Genomic DNA, 15,086 nt, shown 5'->3' with positions numbered 1-15,086 from the left:
CTGTTCATGATGACAACAGCACCTCCTTTATCAGCCTCTTTGATTATAATGTCAGGATGGTTTCTGAGGCTGTGGATGGCATTGCGTTCTGCACGACTTAGGTTATGAGGCAAGCGATGTTGTTTTTCCACAATTTCTGCCTGTGCACGTCGGCGGAAGCATTCAATGTATAGGTCCAGACTGTCATTTCGACCCTCAGGAGGAGTCCATGTGGAGTTCTTCTTTTTGTGCTGTAGGTGGGAGGGTAACTGTGTATCAGTGCGCTGTTCAGTGTTGTCCTGAAAGTATTCTTTGAGTCGGAGACGGCGAAAGTAGGCTTCCAGATCGCCGCAGAACTGTATCATGTTGGTGGGGGTGGCAGGGCAAAAAGAGAGTCCCCGAGATAGGACACACGTTTCTTCTGGGCTGAGTGTGTGGTTGGATAGATTGACGATATTGCTGGGTGGGTTAGGGGTACCACGGTTGTGGCCCCATGTGGCAGGTAGGAGTTTAGGAGAACCTGTAGGAGAACACTTCAACCTCCCTGGCCACACAATAGCAGATCTTAAGGTGGCCATCCTGCAGCAAAAAAACTTCAGGACCAGACTTCAAAGAGAAACTGCTGAGCTCCAGTTCATCTGCAAATTTGACACCATCAGCTCAGGATTAAACAAAGACTGTGAATGGCTTGCCAATTACAGAACCAGTTTCTCCTCCCTTGGTTTTCACACCTCAACTGCTAGAACAGGGCCCCATCCTCCCTGATTGATCTAACCTCGTTATCTCTAGCTTGCTTCTTGCTTGCATATATAAACCTGCCCCTGGAAATTTCCACCACTTGCATCTGAAGAAGTGGGTATTCACCCACGAAAGCTCATGCTGCAAAACGTCTGTTAGTCTATAAGGTGCCACAGGATTCTTTGTTGCTTTTAATGATATAAGTTACAGATCTTACAATTGCATTTGAGCGGAGGCTTTACATAACAGGAACTACAACCTCTCAGGGCTGTGGTTGAGTCAGTGAATGGGCCAGCTATGTCCATGTACACTGCCTGAGGAATGGGCCCACATTGGAACATCACTAGCCCTTTCTAGTCTTGTTTCTGTGCAGCTAAGAGCCAGCGCTAGGAGGCAGTGCAGCCTAGTGGATAGGGCACTGGGCCAGCAAACCTGAGTACTAGTCCAGCTCTGCCACTGAGTGTCCTTGGGCAGGTCACAGCACGGCTCCTTGCCTCAGTTTCCCCTCAGTAAAATTGAGTTAACAACACCTGCCTCCTTTGCAAAGTGCCTTGAGCGCTGTGGATGGAAAGCACCAGGCAGTAGTAAGTTCTCCAGCCCTCCACAGAGCTCTCCAGTCAATGCTGGGAAGCTGAGACTGGATGTTTGCAATGAAAACAGCCAGCAGGATTTCTTCTTACATAGCTCTCCACTCCGTCTGCAAGAAGAAATAAAGAGCCCTGCTGTGTGTTTGTTTGCTCCGCTGCCAATCTTTAATAAGTCTGGCTGCTTTCCTCATTTCAACCCTGCCCTCCCTTAACGGGCAACTGCCTACAGCTCCCCTCCATGCCCAGCTGTCATCCCCAGGCCTCACTGCTGTACTGGCCTGAAATCAAACCCCGTTGGGGACCCGACTGCCCTGCACACCTACCCCAAGTAACACCCTACCATACAGCCATCAGCAGTGAGAGACCCTGCACCCTTCGCACCCATGCAGGGGTCATTAACACTTGAGCTAAAGAGGTAATGACGCTAGGCGGCAGCCATGGTAGGCTCTTATCTCCTGGGAACCAGTCACTGGAGGGGAACATGGTCAATTTAACCACCTGGTGAAACCAGCTGGGACATGAGGAAATCTGATTCGCCCTGACGGCAGAGACGACTGGTGTCTGCTGATAGTTGGGGTGGGGGTGGAGGACAGAGTGAGAGCAGCGACTTCAGCAGTGTTACTGAGCATGCTCAGGACAAGCCAAGCTGCAAAACAGGGTGGGACGTGACCTCGCATACACCCCATCCCACCCCCGATGTGTCACCTCTGCCTATGGGGAGCTAACCATGATTAACTCTCTCCCTTTGCCCAAGCAAGCAAAGGAAAATGGAGGCTGGGCATCAGGGGATATTTCCTAGCACCAGCCAATCCCTGCATGCCTGAGAAAGGGGACTTTGCCCTGACTGAGGATAAGGCCCAAAATGATCTACCTGGGCCCAAGGGGGCTGGCCTGCTGGGATCTGAGAAAGCCTCTCAGTGGCCATTTCCAAATCCCAGGACCTCTCTGAGCTGCGGGGATGCTATGCTCGCCCATAAATGACACTGCCCCTGCCCCCCAACTCCCCTGCATTGCAGGCCAGCACACTGCCCCTTTGGGAGCTGTCCGGTAATGACTGTGCTGGAAAAACATTCCTGATGGGGGGCCTGTGGGCCCTGAACACCAACCACAGGCAGCACTCCTCTCTCAGCTGGCACAGGCTCCGCTGTCCCACTTCAGGACAGCGATAGACACACCCAAAGCCTTCCGAGCGCCCCCCTGCAATGTCCAGCCCTTGATCCACTGGATACATGCAGAAGTCACAGATCCGCTGCTCCCAAAGGACTCAGATACACTTACAGAGAAAGCAAGGAGGCATTTATTTAACACAGAACCAAGAGTCAAGTGAGTGCAAGTAGGAGTGATGGAAAGCCAGGATTAACTATGAAATGAAATCATAGCATACAGTCTAGAGCAGGGGTAGGCAACCTCTGGCACTCCCACTGCCCAGGTCCTGGCCACCACTCTGGGGAGCTCTTCATTTTAATTTAATTTTAAATGAAGCTTCTTAAACATTTTAAAAACCTTATTTACTTTACATACAACAATAGTTTAGTTATATATTATAGACTTATAGAAAGAGACCTTCTAAAAACATTAAAATGTATTACTGGCATGTGACACCTTAAATTAGAGTGAATAAATTAAAACTCGGCACACCACTTCTGAAAGTTTGCCGACCCCTGGTCTAGAGCCTCAGCATAACTAACAAGATGCCCCCTTGTCTAATAGGTCCTGCTCCCCCAAAGTCCTCACAGAGTTCTTCCACCAGGAGAGCTGAGACCTTCCTTTCCCGAGACCAAGCCCCCTGGTCGCTTGGCCGCTCAGATGAAGAATGCCCAGTCCTTGGTTCTTTACCTATGAACAGGGTTGCTTCCCTCGTGTTCACCTCGTCCTGTTAATTTTTTCTCCTGAAGTTCCCACAATCTCTTCATTAGCATAAGAACATAAGAATGGTCACACTGGGTCAGACCAATGGTCAGTGTCCTGTCTTCTGCCAGTGGACAGTGCCAGGTGATTTTCAGAGGAAATGAACAGAACAGGGAAATTATCCAGTGATGCACCCTGTCATCCAGCCCCAGCTTCTGGCAGCCAGATTTAGGGACACCCAGAGCATGGGGTTGCTTTCCTGGCCATCTTGGCTTATAGCCACTGATGGACCTATTCTCCCTGAACTTATCTAATGTATTTTTGAACTCATACTTTTGGCCTTCACACTGTCCCATGGCAGTGAGTTCCACAGGTTGGCTGTGCGTTGTGTGAAGGTTTCTAAATTGACTTCTAGTCTAGGACACAAAATACACAATGGTCAGCTACAGGAAGACGTGTCTCCTATGCCCTGGCTGGTGGAGGCCAAGGCCTGCTACCTCTAGATGACCAGGCTTTAACAGCAAGGCCTTAAGAATGTAATTTCCAGTAAAGATATATAATGCCTTCCACACAAAGTTTGTGATGACCAGCTGAAACCTTACCTGAGACTCTTTGGTGAACTAAGATGTAAATGCCTGTTCTGCAGCAAAAATGTTGAACTTTGTGTTGTTGGGAAAAATACCCCATTCTAGGGTCACCCCACCACAGAGTCCAGTGCTGAGTGAGATGACAGGGGCAGTTCACACTTCCCAGAGCCATTGCTTCAGGCTCTTTGCAGACACAGACAGGTGTCATTAGAGGCAGGGCTGGCTCCAGGGTTTTTGCTGCCCCAAGCAGAAAAAAAAAAAAGCCGCAATTATGATCTGCTCTACCGCCGCCGCTGCAGTCTTCGGTGGCAATTCAGCGGGGGGTCCTTCCCTCTGAGAGGGACTGAGGGACCCGCCACCGAAGAGCCAGATGTATCGCCCCTCTCCATTGGCCGCCCCAAGCACCTGCTTGCTGGGCTGGTGCCTGGAGATGGCCCTGGTTAGAGGCTTTTCACAGGTTTGAGGTTCTCTTTCCCACTTTAAGGGCTGAAAATGTCATTTTGTTAAAAACTGAACGTTGAGATTGTGGTGCATGAGTCTACAGTGTTGAATGAAATTCTGGGGCAAATTACACACCGGGGCCCTCATTCTAATCAGCCCTCTTGTATTGCATGAGTTCCTGACAGCAGAATCTACCTACCTGCCGCAGAACTATTCTCCAAAAGCTAAACTTTCATCTTGCTGGGAGGTTTTTTTGTTTGTTTGTTTTTTAATTCTGTTTCTAAGTTGCAAAGAAGCCCTTCCATTCAGGAGCTTAATCTAAAGTGATGATGCAGTGACATCTGTCGGCATCTGCCGCCAGCCTGAAACAACAGCTATGAGAGGCAGAAGCTGCTCCTGTTAACGCAATGGAATGATGACTTTGAAACCTAATAATGAATACTGAAATGTCCACACTTCACTATTTCACCATTGATCATTTTAGTGGCAGGAGAGTGGGGTGTGTCCCAAGTGGGGTTGGGTTTAAGACCCACCCCTAAGTTTAAAGTCCCCTCTAACACGTCCCAGGAGGGGGTTCAAACATTTAAAGGGTCAGGACACCACACCAATGCAAAAACCCTATGCTGCTGCCTCGATGCCCACTAGGTGCCAGATACCCCAAAGCCCTCCGCCCTGCTATCTCAAGCTGCCCCACTCCAAGACATTCTGCAGCACATTGGACCAAGATCAAACCCCTCAGCGTATGAATCCCACAGCAGCAGGACTTCCGTCTGTGGTTAATTTGAAAGAAGCTCCTTTGGTGAGCTGTCCAAGCGCTGTCGCAGAAGGTCCATTTGCTAACCCAGACTGCAACAGAAACAGAGCACGGAGATTGGAACCTTGGTGGCTCTAATGTTCCTGAAGCTACAAGTTCTGCTAGCAAAGCCGAGTGCGGCAACGCAGGAGGATCCTCAAGGGCTCATAGCCAAAGCTGCGCAGAGCATTTGCTCAGGGGAGCAGTTACCAGGCGCTGAGCCCTGATTTCTGTGAAAGGATCTCTCCAGGCTTTTTTACTCGGAGGAAATTGACCTGCATAGCAGGTTGGCTTTGTGAGTGGAGGAATGACTCGGAGATAAAGTGTCCATGTGGGGAGTGTGGGCTGGATCCCCTCTCACCTGCAGGGCCTGCTCCAGGCACCAGTGGAGTAAGCACGTGCCTGGCTGGCACATGCTAAGGGGCAGCATTCCATCCATTCTTGGGGCGGCACAGTCTGGGCGGGGTTTTTTTGGTTTTTTTTTGCTTCGGCAGTCCGGGCCGCCTTTTTTTTTTTGTTCTTGGGGCGGCAAAAATGGTAGAGCCGGCCCTGCTCACCTGCCACCCTCACTAGCCTGACCTCCCCATCCCAGGAGCCCCACCCCCTTCCAGGAGCTTCAGCCCTTGAGGCAACCCCCCTAGCATTCCCTGATCCCTGATCCTGATCCTGCCCTGCTGGCAAGCCTGGGGTCTTTCCTTCCCGCTCCCCAGTCCCCAGTGGTGAGGAGAACAGGAGCCTGAGGGCTTGGCTACACTTGCAAGTTACAGCGCTGGTAGAGGCTTTCCAGTGCTGCAATTAGTAACCGTCCACACCTGCAAGGCACATCCAGCGCTGCAACTCCCTGGCTGCAGTGCTGGCTGTACACCTGGTCAGGTTGGGGTGTAGCGATTGCAGCGCTGGTGGTCCAGTGCTGCTCATCAAGTCTGGACACACACCAGCGCTTTTATTGGCCTCCAGGGAATAAGGAGATATCCCAGAATGCTTTTAACTAAATTACTCTCTTTGTTTTGTTATGCAGCCTCTCTTTGTTTTGTTGTGAACTCCGATCGGAGCTCTGTTGAACTGCTTATCTAAAAACAAACACTGATCACAGCAAACAGGAGCTATCTGTACCTGGCTGTGAACGATCAAATGAGAGGCAGGGAGTGAATGTTTGCTTGACAGAGAAACAGCGTTGGATGCAGGCTGTTTGCAATTAAGACTAAGGGTTCGCGAACATTTTGTGATTTTTCAATCCAGGAAGCTAACACACCGTGTTGGCTCCAAAAATCCACTCTCTCTCTCTCTTCCCCGCTCCCTGTCACAGTACACCACAGGGAGTGAGTGAAACACCGGGGAGTCCGTGTTGGAGGCAGGCTGTTTGCAGTTAAGAGTTAAGACTAAGGGTTCATGAACATTTTGTGATTTTTCAATCCAGGAAGCTAACACACAGTGTTGGCTCCAAAAATCCACTCTCTCTATCTTCCCCGCTCCCTGTCACAGCACACCACCCTCCACCCCCCTGTTTTGAAAAGCACGTTGTTGCCACTTGAATGCTGGGATAGCTGCCCATAATGCAGCACTCCCAACAGTGCTGCAAATACTGCAAATGTGGCCACACACCAGCGCTGTTCCTGCATAGCTGCATGACCAGCGCTGTAACTCCCAGCGCTGCAACTTTCAAGTGTAGCCAAGCCCTCAGAGTGGGCCCCGGGTGCTTGCAGTGCCCAGCAGCCATGTGACCTGGCGCCCATCACTGTGTGGCTGTTGGGACCCCACACCTGTGTGCAGCCGCAGTTGCGGGTTGCAATATGCCAGGGTTTGTTTGTTTCCTACTGTAACTTACAAATATCTTAGAAGTGTCCTTTGCACCTTGCTGGGTCCTAAGGAGAGCTCTGGGGAGCTCCAAAATGTGTCTCTTTCACTAGCAGAGGTTGGTCCAGTAAAAGACCCACACACACACCCCTTGTCTCATGTAACTTATAAATGGCTTGTAAGTTACAAGGGTTGGGGGCACATTGCAACTGATAACTGGCAAACCAGCAGAAAAACTGGCCAGGCCAATAAAAACAGCCAAGTGGCAACCTGATGCCTACACCTGGGACTGAAACTACAGGAGAACATTCTCCTTACCCTCTCCTGGTCCCAGGCTCCCTCATGGATCCTGAGCCTTCATCTGCATGCTCTAGCTGCTCGTCATCAGACCAAGTTGCAGCATGACTCAGGCCCCCAAAACATGATATTTGTAAGATTATATTGTGGTTTGGGTCTGTCGTTTGATTTTTGAACACCTCCCTCCTTCCCCAGGAATGGGTGTAATGATTAGTGTCACCCACTCTCCCAACTGTGTCGGGGAGGGGACTTTGGCCCCTGCTGCAGGAGCTCACCCCCACATCCGCCCAACAATGAATTCTAGTCCCCAGCCTCCAAATCCATCCCGTGCTCCCAGTCCCTGCATCTGGTCTGCTCCCACACAGCTGCCCTTCAGTTCAGCCCCTATCAGTTCATCCCTACAGCCTCTCCTCAACTCCTCCTGGGGCTCTTCACTCTCCTTCCCAGGCCTGGGGGGGCTTCAGGGAGGTCCCCCCTTTTTCCATCCCCTCCCCCTTCCCAGACCAGGTGTTAAGGACACAAATTACACTGATCTCACTTACACAGGAAGTGTCTTCTCCAGAGGCTGATGTATTTCCTGTAAGGTGTCTCTGAGTTACAAGTTCTTTGGCAAGCAGAGTCAGTCCCCTAAAGGGAGCAAACTCACCAGGTGTACCATTCCCATCGCTCTCAAATGCCTTGGCCATGTCACCTTGTGCTCTTATGAGCTGCTTGTGAGTCTTGCAATATTGGGGGGGTTGGAAACCCCCAGCTCCTGGAGTCAGGTGATTAATCTCAGCTTTTATTTTTTTTAAAGTGACTGTCTAGTCCTCACCTTGGGAAGAAAAGGTTGAAAACATCAACCTGGAGGCTACCATAGAAGAAGGCAAATAAAACAAACCTGACATTAATTATTTTTAAAATCTCATGATTTTTACGCCAGTCTCACAATTTTGGGAGCCAGTCACATGATTTTTGAATGCTCAGGTTGGCCGTACCACATGACATTTAAAGAAAAATTCATGTGTGGGCTGGAGCTGCACATGAACCATTACAGGCAAAGAGGAGCTCATTCAGCAAGCAAGAATGGATCAAACCCAGGTTCAGAGTGGGCTTGGTCACTCAGATGAAGCGACAATCATTCTCCTTCGCTTCTGTGAGGCTGCAGATGGAAGCTGCAACAATCATATAGACTCTCGTGTACCTCCCAGGTGATCGGAAGCTTCAAGAGCTAAAGGCTTTTGTCTCCCTCCTCGGTAAAAATAGCCCTGTGTGCTAGTTCTCACTGGCAGCTGGTGACTAAAGCAAGTGTGACGCTCCACAGGCAGGCTGGGCTGCAACAATGAATAGGCAGAAGGATGTAAGGGCAATCTTCACAAATGCCAAGATTTTCATGTCTCAGAACTACAAAGCAGCTTGCCTGTATCAATTCAAATGGGGCAAAAATAACCTCCTTGGAGAAAGATCTGTGCATGGAAAAACTTGGGCAAAGGGAGCTTATTTAAGGTCTAAATTGTGGCCTGGGCAGAAAAGGACCCTTTCCCAGGGATCTCAACACAACGCCACTGCCCAGTGCCCGTGGATCAACTCTGCCTCAAGAATTAACTTAACAGAACCCAGGGCAAAGCAAACTTCCTCGCTGCTCCTTCTCCCCAGAGCTTTGTATAGCCCAACTGACAACAAACGTGTTTTCCCAAGCCTGAACATTTGCTCGCACACTACAAAAAAAAAGAGGAGCTTGGAAGACTCTGTAAGAGCACAACCACCTGGTGATGCCTGCCATAACAATGCTGGGCTGAAATAAAGAGGGTCAGAAAACAAAGACTAGGAATAAACAGCCAGGTCTCAACATGGCAAAAGGTTACATCAGGTGTCTTGAAGAAGGTCCCATCCCAGGATCATTGCTATTTAATATTATAGAGGCTCTGGAGATGACTCCAAAGTTGGGCTTAAAGCAGAATTAAAATCCCTCTGATTCACACTTTAACGCATGAATTTTGCTTCCAAATTTGGGTGATTAATTGCATTTTCTAGGTCATCTTCCAGATGAAATATGTTCTTACTTTAACAGAATAAACATTTAAAAAATCATCATTTTTTAAAACTTCAGCACTTAGAGCCTCACTTTTTTTTTGTCCTGTGTGATCTTAATAATAGAGTATCGCAGACTCTGCAAACTCCCCAGAGTCACAACTCAGTGAAATAGCCTGCGTAGGCTACATTTGAAGCAATTAGATTGTAATTAAGTGACGTTATTAACGACTGCTGAGCTGGCCCCTCAAGTGCTATAAATCCCTAGTGAAATCAATGGAGCTCTGGTGCTTGAGGACCCAGCGCTGGCATGGTCAGAGCCAGGTCAGCAGCTTAAGTCATTGTAAAGTTTGGGGTTCACCCAGGCCAGTAAAGGGTCTGGTCACCATCTGCCTTGTAACCCTGGCTGTCTTGGAGCTGTGCAGCTTTGGGCCAGGGCTCTTTGTTCAAGATGGTTTCTCTCACTCCAGTCTCCTTTCTGGCCTTTTAACCACCCGGCCTGGCCAGGGCCCATCACAGAGATCAAAATGCTTGGTTTCTTTGTCTCTCAAGGTGAGGGACAGAGATGGGGTCTCTCTGTTCCTTATACCCCAAAGGGATGTCTTGGTCTTACAAGTCAAGAAGGACTCCTGGGGACTCAGTCTTCTATGTCTCTCTGGGATGCAGGAGCCCCATTAATTCTTTGTCTCTTGCGGTCAGGCTCAGGATAACCCAGGAGTCACTCAATAGCTTTGTTTACAGCCAATATAGAAATTGAGGCAAAGCCTCCTTCCTTTGTCTAAGCCAGACCCATTGATCACCTTCCCCTAGGATAGGCTGTCTGGTCTCCAGCATGTTCTGGTAACATCACACAGGGAATTCAGTCCCCCACTAACCCCTGCTTTTGGCAATGACATGATCAGCCAGAGGGTGCTTACCTCAAGTTTGGGTGCGTGGTGTGAATACAGGGGCTCACAATCATCCTCAATGAGCATTATTTTGACATGACTCAGTCAATTATCCCTCTTCCTCTCCAGCTAATTTACATACTGCAGTTTGGTTGATTGGAAAAAGAGTGTGGCAAGAGTTCTCATGGGTCCTGTGACCCTTCCAAGGAGTGCCTGGGGTTGTCACTTGCCCTTAGAGTGACAGCTAAGAATCAGCTCGCTGATTCCAACAGCCCCTGCAACGCCAGCATGGTCTCCCAGGCCTCGCGCCCTCGGTGCAGGTTAGCAGTAGGCACACACCAATCCCTGAGTGTCCCCTGGAGGACCCAGCCCCTGGTCCATTGAACAGCTCCAGGTCGCTCAGATTCGCCACTCCCAAAGGCATAGCAAACCCCAGCTAGTGTTAACTCAGAGTCCCCACTCCACTCACCACCCTGCTATGTTTACAATGCAAACCAGAATACGTTTATTATCGAGACCAGAGTGGAGGATAGTGAGAAAGAAGACTGGAAACAAACACAATTGTAACAAGCTTTCTAAAGCCTAAACTCATTTCCCTGCCTGCTACAGGACAGCTTCCATAATTCCTTGTCCCAGCGGCTGAGATCCCCCTTTCATAAGATCAATGTGGCTGGCGGCTTGCCCTAACAGACTGAAAAAGGCTAGGGTGTCTCTCCACAGCCCCAAATATACCAGACCAGACCTTTGAACTTCATCAGAAAGCAGGGTGCCCCCTTCTCGCCCGCTGCTGTTTACCTCTTCCTGTTACTTTCCTTCTGATGCCCCCACAAGCGCCTTGTTAGCCTTTGACTCCGGATGCAGTGGATGTGCTATTTCTGGACTTTAGCAAAGCTTTTGATACAGTCTCCCACAGTATTCTTGCCAGCAAGTTAAAGAAGTATGGGCTGGATGAATGGACGGTAAGGTGGATAGAAAACTGGCTAGATGGTCGGGCTCAACGGGTAGTGATCAATGGTTCCATGTCTAGTTGGCAGCCGGTATCAAGTGGGGTGCCCCAAGGGTTGGTGCTGGGGCCGGTTTTAATCAATATCTTCATTAACGATCTGGAGGATGGTGTGGACTGCACCCTTAGCAAGTTTGCAGATGACACTAAACTGGGAGGAGTGGTTGATACCAGTGATGAGCTGCCAAAATCTTAACAACGGGTTCCCTATAAAAAGTTCTGATTTAACAATGGTGTTACTGCCCAAAAGGGTCCGAGGTACTCTGCAAGAACGAGACCGACTCCACACTGAGAGTAATTGGCTTTAATGAAGGTAAAGTGACACATCTGCAACGGGGACCCCAAGCGTTGCTGTCACTGAGACGGGGACCCAGCGCCCTGTAGCTCGGCCTGGGGTGAAGTCCTGGATTGAGGCTCCAATCATTTCGATGGCGTGGGTTTTTTGGGTGTTTCTCCTTCTTTCCCAACACAGTCGTGGTTCAGCTCCAGTCTCTTCGGGGGTAAGGTCACCAGCACATCACCCTTATATGCTCTTAAGCCTAATACAATTACAAGTACATAGCACTATATACATTCTTCAGCTAAATCACCATTCCAAGTATCCCCCTGAATATTTGAAATTCCCAAGCTGTTGTCTGTAGCCTGGCCGCTTTGCCCCGGAGGTCGTTCGGACCTACAAGCGAGTGAGTTGTTTCGGCAGGGGCCAAGAGAAGGCATCCTACGCTGACTGGTCCGGGTCTGGGACAGTGCCGGGAACACCGGTATGCTTCTCCGGTATGAGCTGCATCAGCTGGGTGTCCTGACACAGGATGCGCAGGTTAAGGCAGCCGAGGGGAGGAAAAGGAACACAATGAGTTAAAGCTAAAAAGCTAAAGATAAGAGACTAGCCCCAGTCAAGGACATCGCTTGCAGCTGAGACCTGGCGGACAACCAAAAAAAGGAGGGGGGCTTAACTGTGCCCAAGCCGCTGGGATGGCTGTAAAACCCGGCCAGACACTACCGGAATGTGTTAGATTCCTTTTCTCATGGGTAGAGAAACGCTAAAAAAAAAAGAGACTGGAGCTGGGGGGGGGGGTCAAGGTGGAGGGCTGGTTAACCTCTCCCTTGTCCACTGGCAGCCCCCCATTGTGTCATTGGATTCTTTTGAAAGAAGCAAAACCATTACAGGGTGATGTGCTGGTGACCTTACCCCCGAAGAGACTGGAGCTGAACCACGACTGTGTTGGGAAAGAAGGAGAAACACCCAAAAAACCCACGCCATCGAAATGACTGGAGCCTCAATCCAGGACTTCACCCCAGGCCGAGCTACAGGGCGCTGGGTCCCCGTCTCAGTGACAGCAACGCTTGGGTCCCCGTTGCAGATGTGTCACTTTACCTTCATTAAAGCCAATTACTCTCAGTGTGGAGTCGGTCTCGTTCTTGCAGAGTACCTCGGACCCTTTTGGGCAATAACAAATGGCGCAGCGAGCAGGGTACTCTGGAAGACGATGCCGCTGTGGCAGAAGGTAGGGGAGGTAGGGAAGCCGTTGCTGTCCCTACAGCGCATACCGGGGTGACCCCAGACGGAACGCTGGGGGTCGGTAGCGCGGACCGTGGCAGGCTGGGCGGCTCCAGCTAACTGGCCGGGATTCCAGCAGGCAGCTGGGGTTACGTCTGAGCAGCTGCTTGAGAGCTTACAGCGGTTGCGGGCGAACCGGCAGTCTGGGACGGAGCGGCGGGCGATGGGGGAGCTAGGGTGGCTCCTCCTAACCACCCTTTGGGCCCAGGACGAGGAGGTGCTCCGCTGGCAGCGGGCCCTGGATGGGAAGGCGTTGGAGTGCACGGCGTAGGCAGAGGCCCGTGCCGGTGCCCCGGAGGTCGTTCGGACCTACAAGCGAGTGAGTTGTTTCGGCAGGGGCCAAGAGAAGGCATCCTACGCTGACTGGTCCGGGTCTGGGACAGTGCCGGGAACACCGGTATGCTTCTCCGGTATGAGCTGCATCAGCTGGGTGTCCTGACACAGGATGCGCAGGTTAAGGCAGCCGAGGGGAGGAAAAGGAACACGATGAGTTAAAGCTAAAAAGCTAAAGATAAGAGACTAGCCCCAGTCAAGGACATCGCTTGCAGCTGAGACCTGGCGGACAACCAAAAAAAGGAGGGGGGCTTAACTGTGCCCAAGCCGCTGGGATGGCTGTAAAACCCGGCCAGACACTACCGGAATGTGTTAGATTCCTTTTCTCATGGGTAGAGAAACGCTAAAAAAAAAAGAGACTGGAGCTGGGGGGGGGGGCAAGGTGGAGGGCTGGTTAACCTCTCCCTTGTCCACTGGCAGCCCCCCATTGTGTCATTGGATTCTTTTGAAAGAAGCAAAACCATTACAGGGTGATGTGCTGGTGACCTTACCCCCGAAGAGACTGGAGCTGAACCACGACTGTGTTGGGAAAGAAGGAGAAACACCCAAAAAACCCACGCCATCGAAATGACTGGAGCCTCAATCCAGGACTTCACCCCAGGCCGAGCTACAGGGCGCTGGATCCCCGTCTCAGTGACAGCAACGCTTGGGGTCCCCGTTGCAGATGTGTCACTTTACCTTCATTAAAGCCAATTACTCTCAGTGTGGAGTCGGTCTCGTTCTTGCAGAGTACCTCGGACCCTTTTGGGCAATAACAAACGGGTTCCCTATAAAAAGTTCTGATTTAAGGGATGTGCGACAGCATGTATTTTTTGTACCAATAGGGTTACCATACGTCCATATTTTCCCAGGAGGTGATTAAGAATCGAAAATCCTGACATGTCCAGGAAAATACAGATGTATTTTAACCCTACCTAAAGTTCTTTTTTAAAAAGATGGGGCTGAACTAGAAATGAGCTCCGTTTCACATGTGTGGGTGGTGATCAGGGACAGTCTCAATTTTTGGGTCTTTTTCTTATATAGGCGCCTATTACCCCTCACCCCCGTCCCGATTTTTCACACTTGCTGTCTGGTCACTCTAGGGTGTGCACATGTGTGGGTCCCAGCTGCTCCCTGCCCCCCCCCTCATTAAAGCACGTGTGCAGGGTTACTGCCCTGGGAACTGCAGGGCACCAGTGGATGTGGGGCTGGCTGCAGATAGGGGCATGGGGCAGGGCTAGCTGGAGGCAGGGAGTGACATGGGCTGGCTGTGGGCAGGTGATGCAGACGGGCGGGCTGCGGGTGGCTGTGGGCAGGGGGTGGCTGCGGGCGGCTGTGGGCAGAGGCTGGCTGCAGGCAGGGGGTGGCTATGGCAGGGGCTGGGGGCAGGGGCTGGCTGGGGGCAGAGGGCGGCTGTGGGCAGGGGGTGGGGCAGGGGGCTGGCTGGGGGTGGCTGGGGGCAGGGGGCGGCTGTGGGCAGGGGCTGGCTGCGGGTGGCTGCGGGCAGGGGGTGGGGCAGGGGGCGGCTGGGGGCAGGGGCTGGCTGGGGCTGGCTGGGGGCAGGGGCTGGCTGGGGCTGGGGGCAGGGGGTGGGGCAGGGGGTGGCTGGGGCTGGCTGGGGGCAGGGGCTGGCTGGGGCTGGCTGGGGCTGGGGGCAGGGGGTGGCTGGGGGCAGGGGTGGGGCAGGGGCTGGCTGGGGCTGGCGGGGGGCAGGGGCTGGCGGGGGCAGAGGGCGGCTGGGGGCTGGGGCTGGGGCTGGCTGGGGGTGGCTGCGGGCAGGCAAGGCGGGGGAGGGGCGCAGATACTCACACGGTGGGAGCAGCAGGCCGCAGCCGGAGCCCCAGGGCCAGAGGTCCAAAGAGCAGGAGCAGCAACAGGGCCAGGAGGCAGCTCACATGGCTCTCGCAGCACAGCGCAGCGCCCCCCGGCGGCCGGGAGGAGGAATTACAGGCTTCCCAGGCAGAGCCCATCAAAGCTTCCCTCGCAGGGAAGCTAGTTAACAAGCGGTTCTAAAACCGCTTCTAAATTTAACAACGGGTTCGCGCGAACCCGTGCGAACCGGCTCCAGCTCACCCCTGGTTGATACGCTGGAGGGTAGGGCTAGGATACCTAGGACAGAGGGACCTAGACAAATTAGAGGATTGGGCCAAAAGAAATATGATGAGGTTCAACAAGGACAAGTGCAGAGTCCTGCACTTAGGACGGAAGAATCCCATGCACTGCTACAGACTAGGGACCGAATGGCAGTTCTG

The sequence above is a fragment of the Mauremys mutica genome, chromosome 7 (assembly GCF_020497125.1).
Source record: "Mauremys mutica isolate MM-2020 ecotype Southern chromosome 7, ASM2049712v1, whole genome shotgun sequence".
Classification (NCBI taxonomy): Eukaryota; Metazoa; Chordata; order Testudines; family Geoemydidae; genus Mauremys; species Mauremys mutica.
This window is presented reverse-complemented; position numbering follows the sequence as displayed.